Genomic DNA, 13745 nt, shown 5'->3' with positions numbered 1-13745 from the left:
AGTTCGTAACAAACTTGGAAGCGACGGTGCTGTATGCACAAGTACTAGCTCTTGTCGCAGCTGTCACTTGGTCAGCTGGCACAAGTCTGCTAGGGCTCAAGCCAACTTCTATATGTTCTCAGAAGAAGCTTTCTAAATGATGGACGAAGGCTATCTCAAAGGAAATTAATCTACTTTGCAAAAATGAACTGAAAGCCAACCAAAACATGGAAACCCTAGTAAACCCTAATCTGACTAGTTTAACCTCTATGATGCAATAGTGAGAGTGCAAACTTCTAGAAATGATGCCATTACTGCTAGTGATATGAAATGCATGAACTTAAACTACTTCTATTGAAAAGAACATTGTTTTTGTATTTTTGCTTAAGTGGTTGGAGTTATTATGATTCTGTTTCTTATTAGGGTTTGACTGTGCAGGGGTAGTGCGAAGGGAGAGAAAGCTTGGGAAAGGTCAAGAGGGCTAGGAGAGGTTCCAGGGGATCCCTAACATCATTCCACAGGAGTCCACAATGTTCAGATGCTTGGAAACCGAGTTTGCAGGCTTCTACAGGATGTCTGCAGGGGATCCTACAGGAAGCTCGGGATTTCTACAGGAAGTCTGCTAACTTTTACAGGATGTGCTGTAGTTGGAGTTTTGGGTGATGGAGGAGTGGAGGAGTGGTATGAGTGGATGGGTAAGGTGAAGGAGGATTTCGTGGTGGCTCAGGGACAGAGATATGAGATGACGAAAGAGTGGGTACAGTTGGTTGGTGAATAGAAGGGTGGAAGCAAGGAAAAGTTGAAAAGATGGAGCTACGTGAGAAGTAGAAGGGTTGGAAGGCTAATGAGCTGAACAGAGGTCGAGCAAGTGGCTTCAGGCGTGGTTGAGAAGAAGAAGAACACGATAAAGTGATGCTATGTAGTGTAAAAGAAACAAATCCTCTATATCTTGCACAAAACCGAGAATTCCATCAACCTATTCTAGCTGTGTTATTAACCCAATGAACAACAATGTAAAGTGTGGATAAAAATCGTGCATGGTGTTGGAACGAAGCAGTAGTGCTCAAGAGCAAAGTGCATGGATGGATCTACAATTGAAATAACTGTGTGGCAGCTTGCATGAAAGCATAAGACTGCGTTTTTTGGTGGTTGGTACAGCCCACACCCCCAATCTCTAAACAGAGATGGCAGCGAGTGCACTATCAACCTTTTTTTGGAGCTCTAATGAATTACAATCCTCCTACTCTAATCTAAACAACTAAAAGCACTTGAACTGTAAACTAATCCTACTCAATCACATAAAAGAAATCAAATCAGCAGACTGTAAATTCTAAATGCATGTCAAAACAGAGGAATAAAGTGCTGAAAGGAAACAAGTAACAATACAAGGAAGAGGAGGTCTATTGCTCTCAGGTTGGGCCCTAACCTGAGAGCTATAGCTCCCTTAAAAACTCAGAATTGGATCCAAAGCTGCCTGCCTTTATTAAATAATCATGAGTCTAACATCATGCCAAAACTGGCTTACAAAGAGCAAAAACCGAGCTGTAGCTCGTGCTTAGAAAGTGCAACAGTAGTTCAAAAGTTCAAAAAGCTTCTATCAAAGGCTATGGCCTTCATATTTATACATAATGAAGATCAAGCTGGCTTCCTCCATTCGTGGAGCTTGGTTGTCCTACTGAAAGTTAAACTGTTGTTCCTGTAGAATCCGTTGGTTGCCTTTAAGCTCGGTGGTGAGAGCTGTTGGAGCTCGGAGTTAAGGTGAAAATCACGAGGAAGGTCATCAAGACTGTGGACAACCTCCCTATGAACCCGCAATGTCACCTTTGCTGTCTCCTTGTCTCCATTTGCGTGGTCTTTTGCTCTCTTTAATGCCAAAAACCTGAAATCATCATGTATTAGCCACATAGATATAATGCCTGCCCTTCTTCCTACAAATAACACGAATATACTAAGAAATGAATGCATAAGTGTTAAAAGATGAAGGGTTGAGCAAGGTGAGTAGGCCAAATGAGCCCAAATTGTTACCAAAAATTGGGGCTCATCATCACCCCCCAGCTAAAACATTTGCTCATCCTTGAGCAACTAGTCCAACTCTTCATCCTTCATTTCTTTGACTGCTACCCTTACATCCCAAGCCTCTGCAGTAGTGTCCTCCTTGCTGATATGAAACCCAGCTTTCCTGTTCACCTCTTCCCATTGTTCATTGTCATCCTCTTCTATGCTGCCTTCAGTCAATCCTAGCAGCAGTGGTGGGCTGAGTTTAAGGCCAATCCAGCTGGCCTGGAGGTTTTGCATGGATTTCTTGTAATGGGCTACTCTTACCAGAGCTTCCCTCATCCGAGTTGGGGTATGGTACTCTCGGATTTTCAAGCTGTATGCCAATGTATTCCATCTGCGTGTGCATGCTTGGACAACATTTTCTCCTAACAGTCTTTCCATGTCTTCAAAATGAGCTATGGCTTGGGCTTGTTGGTCCATATACCTCAATGAGGCTGTAGGATCAGTGGACAAATGTTGGTGTGCTGAGATGAGTGCCACTGGATCCTCTGGTTTTGCTCGAATGAGTAATGGCTCTTTCACTTCTCGGCTCATGACCGATTTTTCTTCTGCTGCTCTTTGATCCTCATGGTTCAACCATGAAGCGAACGCCATTAATTGCATATCACCCAAGGCAATATTGGGATCCCAGGAAACTGCATTAGGCAAGGCCAAATTGTGGAGGTAGAACTCTGCTAATTTAGCCTTATCCTCTGACGAACTAGTACTGCACAATTCAGAAAATTGCTGTGGGTCTTGGATCTGAGAAATACCTCTTTGTGCCAAGGTATTTATTTGGAACTGCAGCCATTGGTCTTTCAAGTATAAACCATAGGATTTTGCAGGTTGTCTGCACCTTATTGCCTCCATGGCCCAACTGGCCATGCAGGCCAATTGAGCCTCTTTTTGTTGCAGCTGTTGTTTTAAGACTTGCACTTCAATTTTTGCTTGTTGTCCTGCTTCCTGTAGGTGTGTCATTGGCTCCTCAAGACCGGTGGTCAGTTCCTTTCTGTCTTGCTGTTCCTCTGTGGTGTCCTTGGAGGATGTACCTGCCCCTGCCCTTAGCTCCTGTAGCTGCAATCTCAGCTTCTGGTTTTCTTCCTGTAGAAGCACACGTTGGCAATTAGCCACGTGTTTGGCCATGGACAATTCACTTCTGACCTCCTTGAGCTGCTCTTGTAAAGGTCCTATGTCCGCCACACCTTTTGACTTTGCTATCTTCATCCATGTGTGTACGGACTCTTTCTTCCTCTAATGCAAAAAACAGAGGCACAGTAAATTTCTGCGGTATGATTTTGCCCGCCTCTAAAAAGGTGTAGTATGAACTCAGACTAGGCGAAGGGCTAGGTTCTGGTATATGTTCTTTTTCTACCTCTTTAGGTGGCTCTACCTCACCCTCCCTTGGTGGTGATGAGGGTCCTTCTCCTTCCCTCCTTTCTGTTTCCTGTAGCCGGGTCAGAGTTTCCTGTAGAACATTTTCAGCTTCCTGTAGCCGAGCTTTTTCGATCAACAGGTCTAACCTTTCTTGACACTTAGTATTCTTTGGGCTCCCCTTCTCATAGGTGACTGTGATCCTTGAGGGGGACTTTTCCTTGGGTGAAGTAGGGGTATCTTCAATAACAATCGGGCTGCTGGACTGAGGCTGTGGTTTGCCTGTCTTTATTCGGACACTTCTTCGAGCTTTAAAGTATAGAGGGGTTTCCCTCTTTCTTTTATCTTTTGGCTTAGGTGGCGTGCTGAGGGCAGCCAGCACAGCTATTGCCTCCCTCTCACGAATATCAACCTTCTTCTCCTTGGGTTTTACTTTGTCAGGGCTTCCTGTAGAAGACCCTGTTTTAGCAATTTTCTGGCTTCCTGTAGAAGACCCTTTTTCAACAGCTTTCGGGCTTCCTCTAGAAGACCCTTTCCCAATAATTTTCGGGCTTCCTGTAGAAGTCCCTTTCTCAATAATTTTCGGGCTTCCTGTAGAAGACCCTTTCTCTGTTTTCGGGCTTCTTGTAGAAGCCTATTTCTGTTTTCCTGTAGACACAGGTGTCGCCACCTTGGCTTGCTTTGCTGCATGGATTTTGCTTTTTGGTTTGGTTGCGGGTGCTGATGAGGTACTTGGGCTGATGTGGACCGTCTCAGCTTTGTTCGTTCTGCTCTGCAACCTCTTCTCTCTTGCTGACAAGATGGGTGTGTCACCTTTTTCTTTGTCATCCTTTTTCTCATGCTTCTTCTTTTGCTCTTTCTTCTGCACTGTGGTCGGGGTCTTCTGGCCTATTTCTCTCTTTCCCGCGGCCACTGATTCTTTTCCCTCACTGCTGGAGGAACCACTTTCCTTGGTCAACATCCTTATGTCTCCATCTCTTGTCAAATTTCTGAATGCTTCCCATGAGAGGGGAACCTTATATGAATGAAGTGCATCCTCCACAAGAATTTTGATCAACCCATGGTGGGCTACCTGATCTGGTATGCCTTCTTTTAACTTTGTGGCACACTCAATTAAAGACTGTAGCAGGAAATAAGGGATGCTCAGTTTATTTTCTACAGGAAGATCAATCTGGTGCCTCAATTCAGTGAGCAACCTAAAGTGATACCCGTACACGATGCTAAAACGGCCTTCACAGGTTATATACTTCATGATGTGCAGGCTAACTTCATTCCATGGTGGCAACAAACTTGTTCTACGCACCCCATTTTTGTCCTCTGAGAATTCCTCCTCAGGTGGAAAGAATTCTTTCTTGGCCTGCTGGCTCAACTTCCTTTCTTCTTTATCCCATGGCAGACCCATTGGAAGTTCAGTAATTCGACTGATATATTGCGGGGTGAGCTTGAGGCTTAGGCCCCTGAAATTCACGGTGGCCAATGTTTTGGATTTCGGCCTCAAAGCTTGTAAAAATTCTTCTTCCACTTCGTCGTCATAACCCTGCAACTTGTCAAAAAAGGATATCCATTGTGCTCGTGTGAAGAGCTCCACCACTTCCTGGTTTTCCCTTAACTTTGATGAATCAGTGGGTTCCCGTCTAATAAACCCACCCGACATGATAAAAACTATGGTTTTAAATAGAGGTGGCAAATGTGAAGGAAGTTTAGCTTAGTGAGACAGAGCGTAGAATTACGCTTCTGTCATGCACATAATCCACGAAATTTATCCCTTAGGACCTTAACACATTTTAATTATACTGACATCCTGTAGAACGACAGTCTATGCATAGCAGACAATACTTGCAACAACTTCCTATGACCAGACTGTAGACGACAATTCTGCCACCTTGAAAACCAATTGCATCGAGAGTTCAGGGTTACCTTTTTAATCTACCACCTTTTTACGTGAGGAACCCGCCTTCCTGTAGAAACAACGTTCCTGTAGGAGTAGTTTTCCTGTAGGAGCAGCGCGTGATTTCTGGGAAAGACTGCAGTTGGTCTGCGCTCTCGATGATGCTTCACGAGCGTTCTGATAGCCAAAGGCTTGGGGTTCTGAACTGCAGAGGGATCCGAATGTTCACTTGAGGTTCAAACGGTGGATGATAAATGCATGCGGGCAATCTAGCCGATTAGATTTGAATCGGCGGAATCCGTGGCGCGGGGGTGAGCTGTCCCCGCCGGACCATTGGATGACGTTGCTCCATCATTTGTCTATGAGTTCACTTACTGCCGATCATCCCCCAGCAGATCCGCCGCCGCCATTCTCGTTAGACTCGTTTTTGCCGACGGGATTTTTCTTACGTGCATGCTGCCCATTCCTTTTGTCACGGCCGCCACCCAAACTTCCGACTGGACCATTAACTGGTCGACGTGGCCATTCAAGTGACCATACCACCGTTCAACCCGTTCACCTCACACTTTGCAAACAATTCAAAGTAAAATTCATGCAATCTGATGGAAGGAAGGGTCGAGACACTTACCTGCGCGGCTGCACACGATTTCCCAGCTTTTGGACGATGATGAGTGGATCTACCTGTCGCTGATGACTTTACACAAACCCGGAGGTTCATGTTTACATGCTGCCGACGATGGATTGGATGCTTTGGTTGCATGCGCTCGCGTTTCATTGCATATGGCCAGTGCTGTGAATGGTATCCACTCTAGCGGGCTTAACTGTTACAGGACTCCCGCGAGATGTCTTGTAATAGTTCTTCCTCCTTGGGTGCATGCTGCACGACGAAGGATCTGGCCTCACGATCACGCTCCCAGAGCTTCTGGACGACTGGGATGAATATGGTATGAGATCTCAGCATTTATTTACTCGAAAAATTGCTTTCTCCTTGATAACTCATCGATCTGCTTTGCTGGTGCAGGTAACTTCGTTGCATGTCGACAAGGATGGTGGAACAAGGTGACAACAGTGTGCAAGGATGACAATAGTAGCTTGCATGCTTCCAAACCGATCCTTAACTGTTAGATCTCCTCATAAAATGAATTCTGGCCCATCCTGAACTTCTACAGGAAGTTTCCTGTAGAAATACAGAGCTTCCTGTAGAAAGTTTGCGCTTCCTGTAGAAAATCTGCATCTTCCTGTAGAAAATCTGCATCTTCCTGTAGAAAGTCTGCATCTTCTTGTAGAAGACTCAAGCCATGATGAAATTGTGCACATACCTTGGAGGAACTGAATATTCTTGGAGGAGGTAGTGGTGAGGTCTCCTGGCAGTATGATAAGACTCCTTGGCTCTGAGTTGAGAGGCTCCCTCTCCTCCATAGAACACCTGCAATCTGCATGCAATTTCACATTATAAACTTGTTGTCTTTGTCTTTCTTGCTTATTGTTTTTTTCTTCTTTTTTCTTTTTTCTCTTTTTTTTTGAAAGATAACAGGGGCGCCTCAATGAGGTTTTCACCCTTGCCATCTGCCCTGAGCGCCTCAGAGAGGTTTTCACTCAAGGATCTTTTCCAAATTTTTTCTCTTTTTTTTTTTGAAAGACAATAGGGGCGCCTCAATGAGGTTTTCACCCCTACCACCTGCCTTGGGCGCCTCAGAAAGGTTTTCACCCAAGGATCTTTATTATTTATTATATATATATATATATATATATATATATTAGATTCTTCAGGGTATGCCCAAAGCAGAGGCAGAACCCTTCTCTATGACCAACACAAATTTCTCCATAGTTTTGATGAACTCTTGTCTTGAGAGAGGCTTCCTGTAGATCTTCAATCGATGCCCATTGACAAGCATGGGGATGGCTTCCTCATCAATGGTCTGAATAAGAAAAAAACCCTTGTCATAACATTTTTCCACTGCATATGGCCCTAGCCATCTGGTTCTCAGCTTCCCCTGGAAATCTTTGTATCTGGAGTCATACAACAAGGCCCAATCTCCCGGCTGGAATTGCTTGTCATGGAGGTGTTGGTCATGCCACACCTTTCTCTGAAGTTGAACCACTTCCGAGTGAAGGAGGGCCTACATTCGGTGCTCATCTAGTCCATTCAGCTGCAATAACCTTTCTTGTTGTGCATGGCTGAGATCTAGGTCCAGCTGAGCTGCCATCCTCAAAGTGTTGTATTCAAATTCAATGGACAACAAAGCTTTCTTCCCATAGACCAGCTCATAAGGTGTGAAGCCGGTGGTGGTCTTCCAAGTGGTGTTGTAAGCCCATGTGGCCTCAACCAGGCGATTCGCCCAGTCCTTTCTGCTGCTACTCACCACCTTAGTCAAGATCCCTTCTAATGCTCTATTGGTGACTTCCACCTGCCCATTTGCTTGAGGGTGATAGGGGGTGGAAGTCCTATGCTTGATCTTGTGATGAGCTAGTAGATCTTCAACCAGGTTGGAGGTGAACTGGCTCCCTTGATCGGTGACCAGCTCTCTTGGATAGCCAAACTTATAGAAGATGTTTTCTCTTAGGAACTCATCCACCTTTTCTTCTGTTGCTGCTTTGATTGCTTTGGTCTCTGCCCACTTTGTCAGGTAGTCAGTGCACACAATGATGTAAGACCTTTGCCTCGAAGGAGGGTTGATGGGGCCCACAAAGTCCATACCCCACTTCTCAAATGGCTCAAGAGTCACCTGAGGTTGGAGAGGCATCTCATCCCTTTGGGTCGGTTTCCCCATTCTTTGGCATTGGTCACACTGGCTGATATATCTTCTGACATCTTGATGAAGTGTGGGCCAATAGTAGCCTGCCTGCAGGATTTTGAAGGCAGTTCTCTTTGCTGCAAAATGTCCTCCACAAGGCCCATCATGACAGGTGAGGAGGATATCAAAGACTTCCTCCTCCCTTACACAACGCCTTAAGATCTGATCGGGGCCAAGCTTGAACAGATTGCCCCCGATCCAAGTAAATGAGGTACTTTTTCTGATGATTCTGCTCTTCTCTCTTGAAGATAGGTGCAGAGGGAACTGTGCTGAAACAAGGTAGTTTGCTATATCAGCAAACCATTCAGAGAGTACTGAAATAGCAAACAGGTGTTCATCGGGCATCTGGTCATCCACTGTTCCATCCTCATCTGCAGACAAATCCAATCTAGATAAAAAGTCAGCAACAACATTTTCTCTACCTGGTTTGTCAACAATGGTCAAATCAAACTGCTGCAATAAAAGTAACCATCTAATAATACAAGCATTCACATCTGGTTTATTCATTAAATATCTAATTGCAGCATGGTTTGTATGTACAAATGTTTGATAGCCAGTGATATAATGTCGGAACTTGTTCAGTGCATGGACCACAGCCAAGAATTCTTTCTCGGTTACAGTGTAATTCAGCTCGGCTTTGGACAAGTTTTTGCTAACAAATTAAATGGCATATGGAAGTTTTTGCTCAACTTGTCCTAAAGCTGCACCTATGGCTTTGTTCGAGGCATCAGTGTGGATGTGGAAAGGTAGGGCCCAGTTTGGACCTCTCAGGATTGGGGCTGACACCAACTTGTCCTTCAATTCATTCAAAGCCCTCTGACAATCGTCAGTCCATTTAAACTCCACATCTTTTGCCAACAGGCCAAACAATGGCGAGGCTAGCTTGCTGAAGTCTTTAATGAATCTCTGGTAATATCCTGCTAATCCCAAGAAACTTCGAACATCCCTTACCTTTTGAGGAGGTGGAACCTTCTTGATGAGAGCAATTTTGTTAGGATCCACCTGTAACCCTTGGTAGGAAATGGTATGGCCTAGCACGGTCCCTTCAGTCATTAGGAATTCACATTTTTCAGGACTAAGGGACAAGTTCATCTCAATGCATTTGGTTAGGACTTTTCCTAGATTGGACAATGCTTCCTGGAAGTTGGCCCCATAAGGAGTGAAGTCATCCATATAGATTTCCACTGCATCATGGACCAGCTCCGAGAAGATGCTCAAGACAACTCTCTGGAAGGTAGTAGGAGCATTGCATAGCCCAAAGGGAAGGACACAGTAGGCAAAGGTACCCCAAGGACAAGTGAAGGTGGTCTTATCTTGGTCTTCCGGGCTGATTTGGATCTGGTTGTACCCGCTAAACCCATCCAGGAAAGAGAAGAACTTCTTTCCTGCCAGTCCATCCAACACTTGATCTATGAAAGGTAGAGGGAAATGGTCTTTCTTGGTAGCTTTGTTCAGTTCTCGGTAGTCCACACAGATTCTCCACTTCCCATTTTTCTTGGGAACCAAGACCAAAGGGGACACCCACTCACTATCTGAGATGGGGTAAATGAATCCGGCATCCAACAGTTTTTGCAATTCTTCCTTGACAATGTCCTTAAGGGCTGGATTCATTCTCCTCTGAGGTTGCCTAACCGGCTTACAATCCTCTTTGATGTATATGTGATGGGTACAGATTGAAGGATGGACTCCTTTCATCTCCTTATAGCTCCAAGCAAAAGCATCTAGGTGACTGGCCAACAGGCTACACAACTCCTTTTCCTGGGAAGGAGATAGGGAGGAGCTGATCTTTAACGTTCTCTCAGGGCCGAACTCCACATTTTTGACTCTGGGAGTGACAGGGTTTGTTTTACAAAGATCCACTAAGGTGCTGGCTTGGGCATCCTCCACCAATTTTTCTAAGGATAGTGCACTGGAAGGTGGATTCTGGATCAAGGTCTCAATCAAGTCATCCTCGGTTGGGGGGTCTCTTCTAGTGGTATCTAGGGTGCACAAAGGTGCTGAGTACACCTCATCCTCTTCTCCTTCCTCCAACCACGATGGTAAGTCATGCTCTAAGGAGGGTTGGGCAGGAGGGTAGAGGACTAGCTGCTTGGACATAGGACCATTTTTGATGGTCATGTTTCCTGCACGACAACTTATGTAAGCATCTGCAGTGGCTAACCAAGGCCTTCCCAAAATAAGAGGATATCCAGTAAGCTTTGCCTTGGGTTGCAGAACCAAGAAATCTACAGGGTATTCCCAAGAGTCGATAGAAACCAAGACATCCTCCACAATCCCTTCGGGAGTCAAAGTGGAGCGATCTGCTAGTTGCAGTACTGTCGAGGTCTTCCTCAAGGAACCCTGAAGATTGAGTTTGAGCATGGTATCCCTGGTCATCACATTAATGGCAGCCCCCAGATCAATCAAGGTGTGTGGTATGATGGTGCCATTGATGTGGACATCTACTACAGGACTCCCAGGATCTAGATACTTTGGGCAGATGACTTGTCCTAACATAAGGTCAAACAGTTGTCCCAAGAAATTGATGGTTGAAGCATCTCTCTTTCGCCTGCCTGGGTGTTTGAAACACTTTTCCTTAACCAGTTTGTTGTATATTGGCACATCCTTGATGGCTTGGAGAAGTGGTATTTTCACACACAACTGCTTGAGCTCACCCAGAAGCTAATCCTCCTCTGGGTTGGGTTGTGTGGTGGCTGTTAATCTCTCAAGAAAGGGTGGAATAGCCTTTGGTTCACTTTCCTGTTTATCTTCCTCATCCTCTGGGGGAGGAGGTTGGCGATCTGGAAGATTCTTTCCAGATCGAAGATTGATCTCCTGGATCTCCACAGCATAGGTAGGGCATGAGGTTTCCCTAGTGTATACCTGCTGGGCCTATCTATTGTTGGGGTTTGGGTTCGGTTGAGCAGGCATTTGAGGTTGCCTTGGAGGAGCAGGAGGTAATGGCTGAGGTTGAACTAGTGGTGGAGGCAAAATGGCAGGAGGAGTGTTGTACTGGGGCCTCCACCCCGACTGAGGTGCATTCCACTGAGGCTGTGGCTGGGCATGTGAATGATATGAATGAGAAGTAGGTTGAGTAGGGTACTGAGGTGGATAAGATGATGGAGGAGGCATGGACCAGGAAGGATGAGCAGGGGGACCCCAGGAAGGCATAGGAGTCGATTGGTTGGGGCTGTAATAAGCTTGAGGTGCCCCTTGCATCCCCTACTGGTAAGGTCTAGGTCCTTGTGGCCTCCTTTGGTTGAGGTAGTAGAGAGGTTCAGTGGAAGCTTCTGTCCCTTGGTACATGGATTTGAATCCGGGTAAGGTTGGACATTGGTTTGTGGGATGGTCCTCCTCACAAACGAAACACACTTCAACCGAATGCAATGGACATTCGTTCTTAGGGTGTCTCCTTGTACATCTAGGGCAGAAGATAGCCAAGGCTCTCTCAGCTTCTTCCTTCTTCTGCTAGATCCTGAATGTGTCCAGTTGCATGGCGATGGTCTGTCTCACCTCACTCTTAAGATCTTCTAATTGATTTGCAAACTCATGCTTGGAGAAAGGAACACTAGCTAAGAAGCTGCCCTGGAGTGGTTTCTAAACACAGTCTTGATGTCCTCATAAGGCAGTTGGTAAATGTCCCCCCCATCTAACATGTGAAGGGTATCTAAGAGGTCTTCAGGGACTCCTCGGAGCAGGACCAACTTGAGGGATTCAGGGTCAAGTGTGCACCTGGCCCGCTTATAGCTGAGTTGGAACCTCTCCTCATAATCCTCTAAGGACTCATCATTTCCCATGGTCATCTGAAAGATTTCTCCCTTCGTTTCCTTGGACCTACAGTAATCCCAGTACTTGGTATTGAAAGCTTGCTGCATCTGAGCCCAAGTAGTGATACTATTTCCAGGTAAGCCCATGAACCAGTGTAATGCTGCATCCTTAAGAGTTGAAGGGAAGAGTTTCAGCTTCTGCTCATCTTCAGTATAGTCATAGGTTCTACAAAAGACAGCAAACTCAAACAAGAAGGTATCACGATCTTCAGTGGTCAGTCCATGGAAGTGAGGTAAAGCGGAGGGGCTAATGTTCTTCATTTTCATCTCTCCATTGGTCTCTCGGATGGGGAAGGCACCTTCTATTCTCTCATCTTCTCTTCCATTGTCAGCCATAGCTTCAGATGGGATGGTCTCTAATTCTTCTTTTGCTATAGGATCTTCGTATATCTCAGGAGGTTCACCTATAGGTTCTTCTCGATCACTGCCACCTAAGAAGAGAGAAGGGTGACTCAGTGATGTGGTGGGGGTATTGGGTAGGAATTTTCCTGTTTTATCTCGGTTCCTACGAGGCATGAAATGGAAAAGACTTTTTTTTTTTATTGCTTTTGCTTTTTTTCTTTGGTACCTGCAAAACTGAAACAGATTGATCTACAACTAACTATCTTACTGAAATAAAGATGCAGAATTGAATTGAAAGCAGAAAAGAACTAGTCTACTTTGCTCAAATGAAATTGCAGGAATGGAAATGCTAGTCTACGCTTGCAGAATTGAAATGCTAATCTACGCTTGCAGAATTGAAATGCTAATCTATGCTTGCGGAATTGAAATGCTAATCTACGCTTGCAGAATTGAAATTCTAATCTACGCTTGCGGAATTGAAATTGCGGAATTGAAAGGCTAATCTAGGAAAGCAGGATATGTCTATGCTACTTTTGCAGAATGGAAATGAAATAAACTAATTGGCAGAAGGCAAGAGTAAGAAAATAGAAGAAAAACAACAATTACTAATACTCTGACGCTTCCCCGGCAACGACGCCAAAAAGATGGTGGGCTCCAGTATTGTAGCAATAATGCTACAACTCCTGGAGCTTCCTATCTCTAATTTTATCAACCCGGTAGTTCGTAACAAACTTGGAAGCGACGGTGCTGTATGCACAAGTACTAGCTCTTGTCGCAGCTGTCACTTGGTCAGCTGGCACAAGTCCGCTAGGGCTCAAGCCAACTTCTATATGTTCTCAGAAGAAGCTTTCTAAATGATGGACGAAGGCTATCTCAAAGGAAATTAATCTACTTTGCAAAAATGAACTGAAAGCCAACCAAAACATGGAAACCCTAGTAAACCCTAATCTGACTAGTTTAACCTCTATGATGCAATAGCGAAAATAAAAACTTCTAGAAATGATGCCATTACTGCTAGTGATATGAAATGCACGAACTTAAACTACTTCTATTGAAAAGAACATTGTTTTTGTATTTTTGCTTAAGTGGTTGGAGTTATTATGATTCTGTTTCTTATTAGGGTTTGACTGTGCAGAGGTGGTGCGAAGGGAGAGAAAGCTTGGGAACGGTCAAGAGGGCTAGGAGAGGTTCCAGAGGATCCCTAACATCATTCCATAGGAGTCCACAACGTTCAGATGCTTGGCAACCAAGTTTGCAGGCTTCTACATGATGTCTGCAGGAGATCCTACAGGAAGCTCGGGATTTCTACAGGAAGTCTGCTAACTTCTACAGGATGTGCTGTAGTTGGAGTTTTGGGTGATGGAGGAGTGGAGGAGTGGTATGAGTGGATGGGTAAGGTGAAGGAGGAGTTCGTGGTGGCTCAGGGACAGAGATATGAGATGAGGAAAGAGTGGGTACAGTTGGTTGGTGAATAGAAGGGTGGAAGCAAGGAAAAGTTGAAAAGATGGAGCTACGTGAGAAGTAGAA

This window comes from Pinus tabuliformis, chromosome X (genome assembly GCF_031772625.1).
Source record: "Pinus tabuliformis cultivar Carrire ecotype Pingquan chromosome X, CPIR1, whole genome shotgun sequence".
In the NCBI taxonomy this organism is placed as follows: Eukaryota; Viridiplantae; Streptophyta; class Pinopsida; order Pinales; family Pinaceae; genus Pinus; species Pinus tabuliformis.
The sequence above is the reverse complement of the archived record's forward strand: the minus strand, read 5'-3'. Positions refer to the sequence as shown.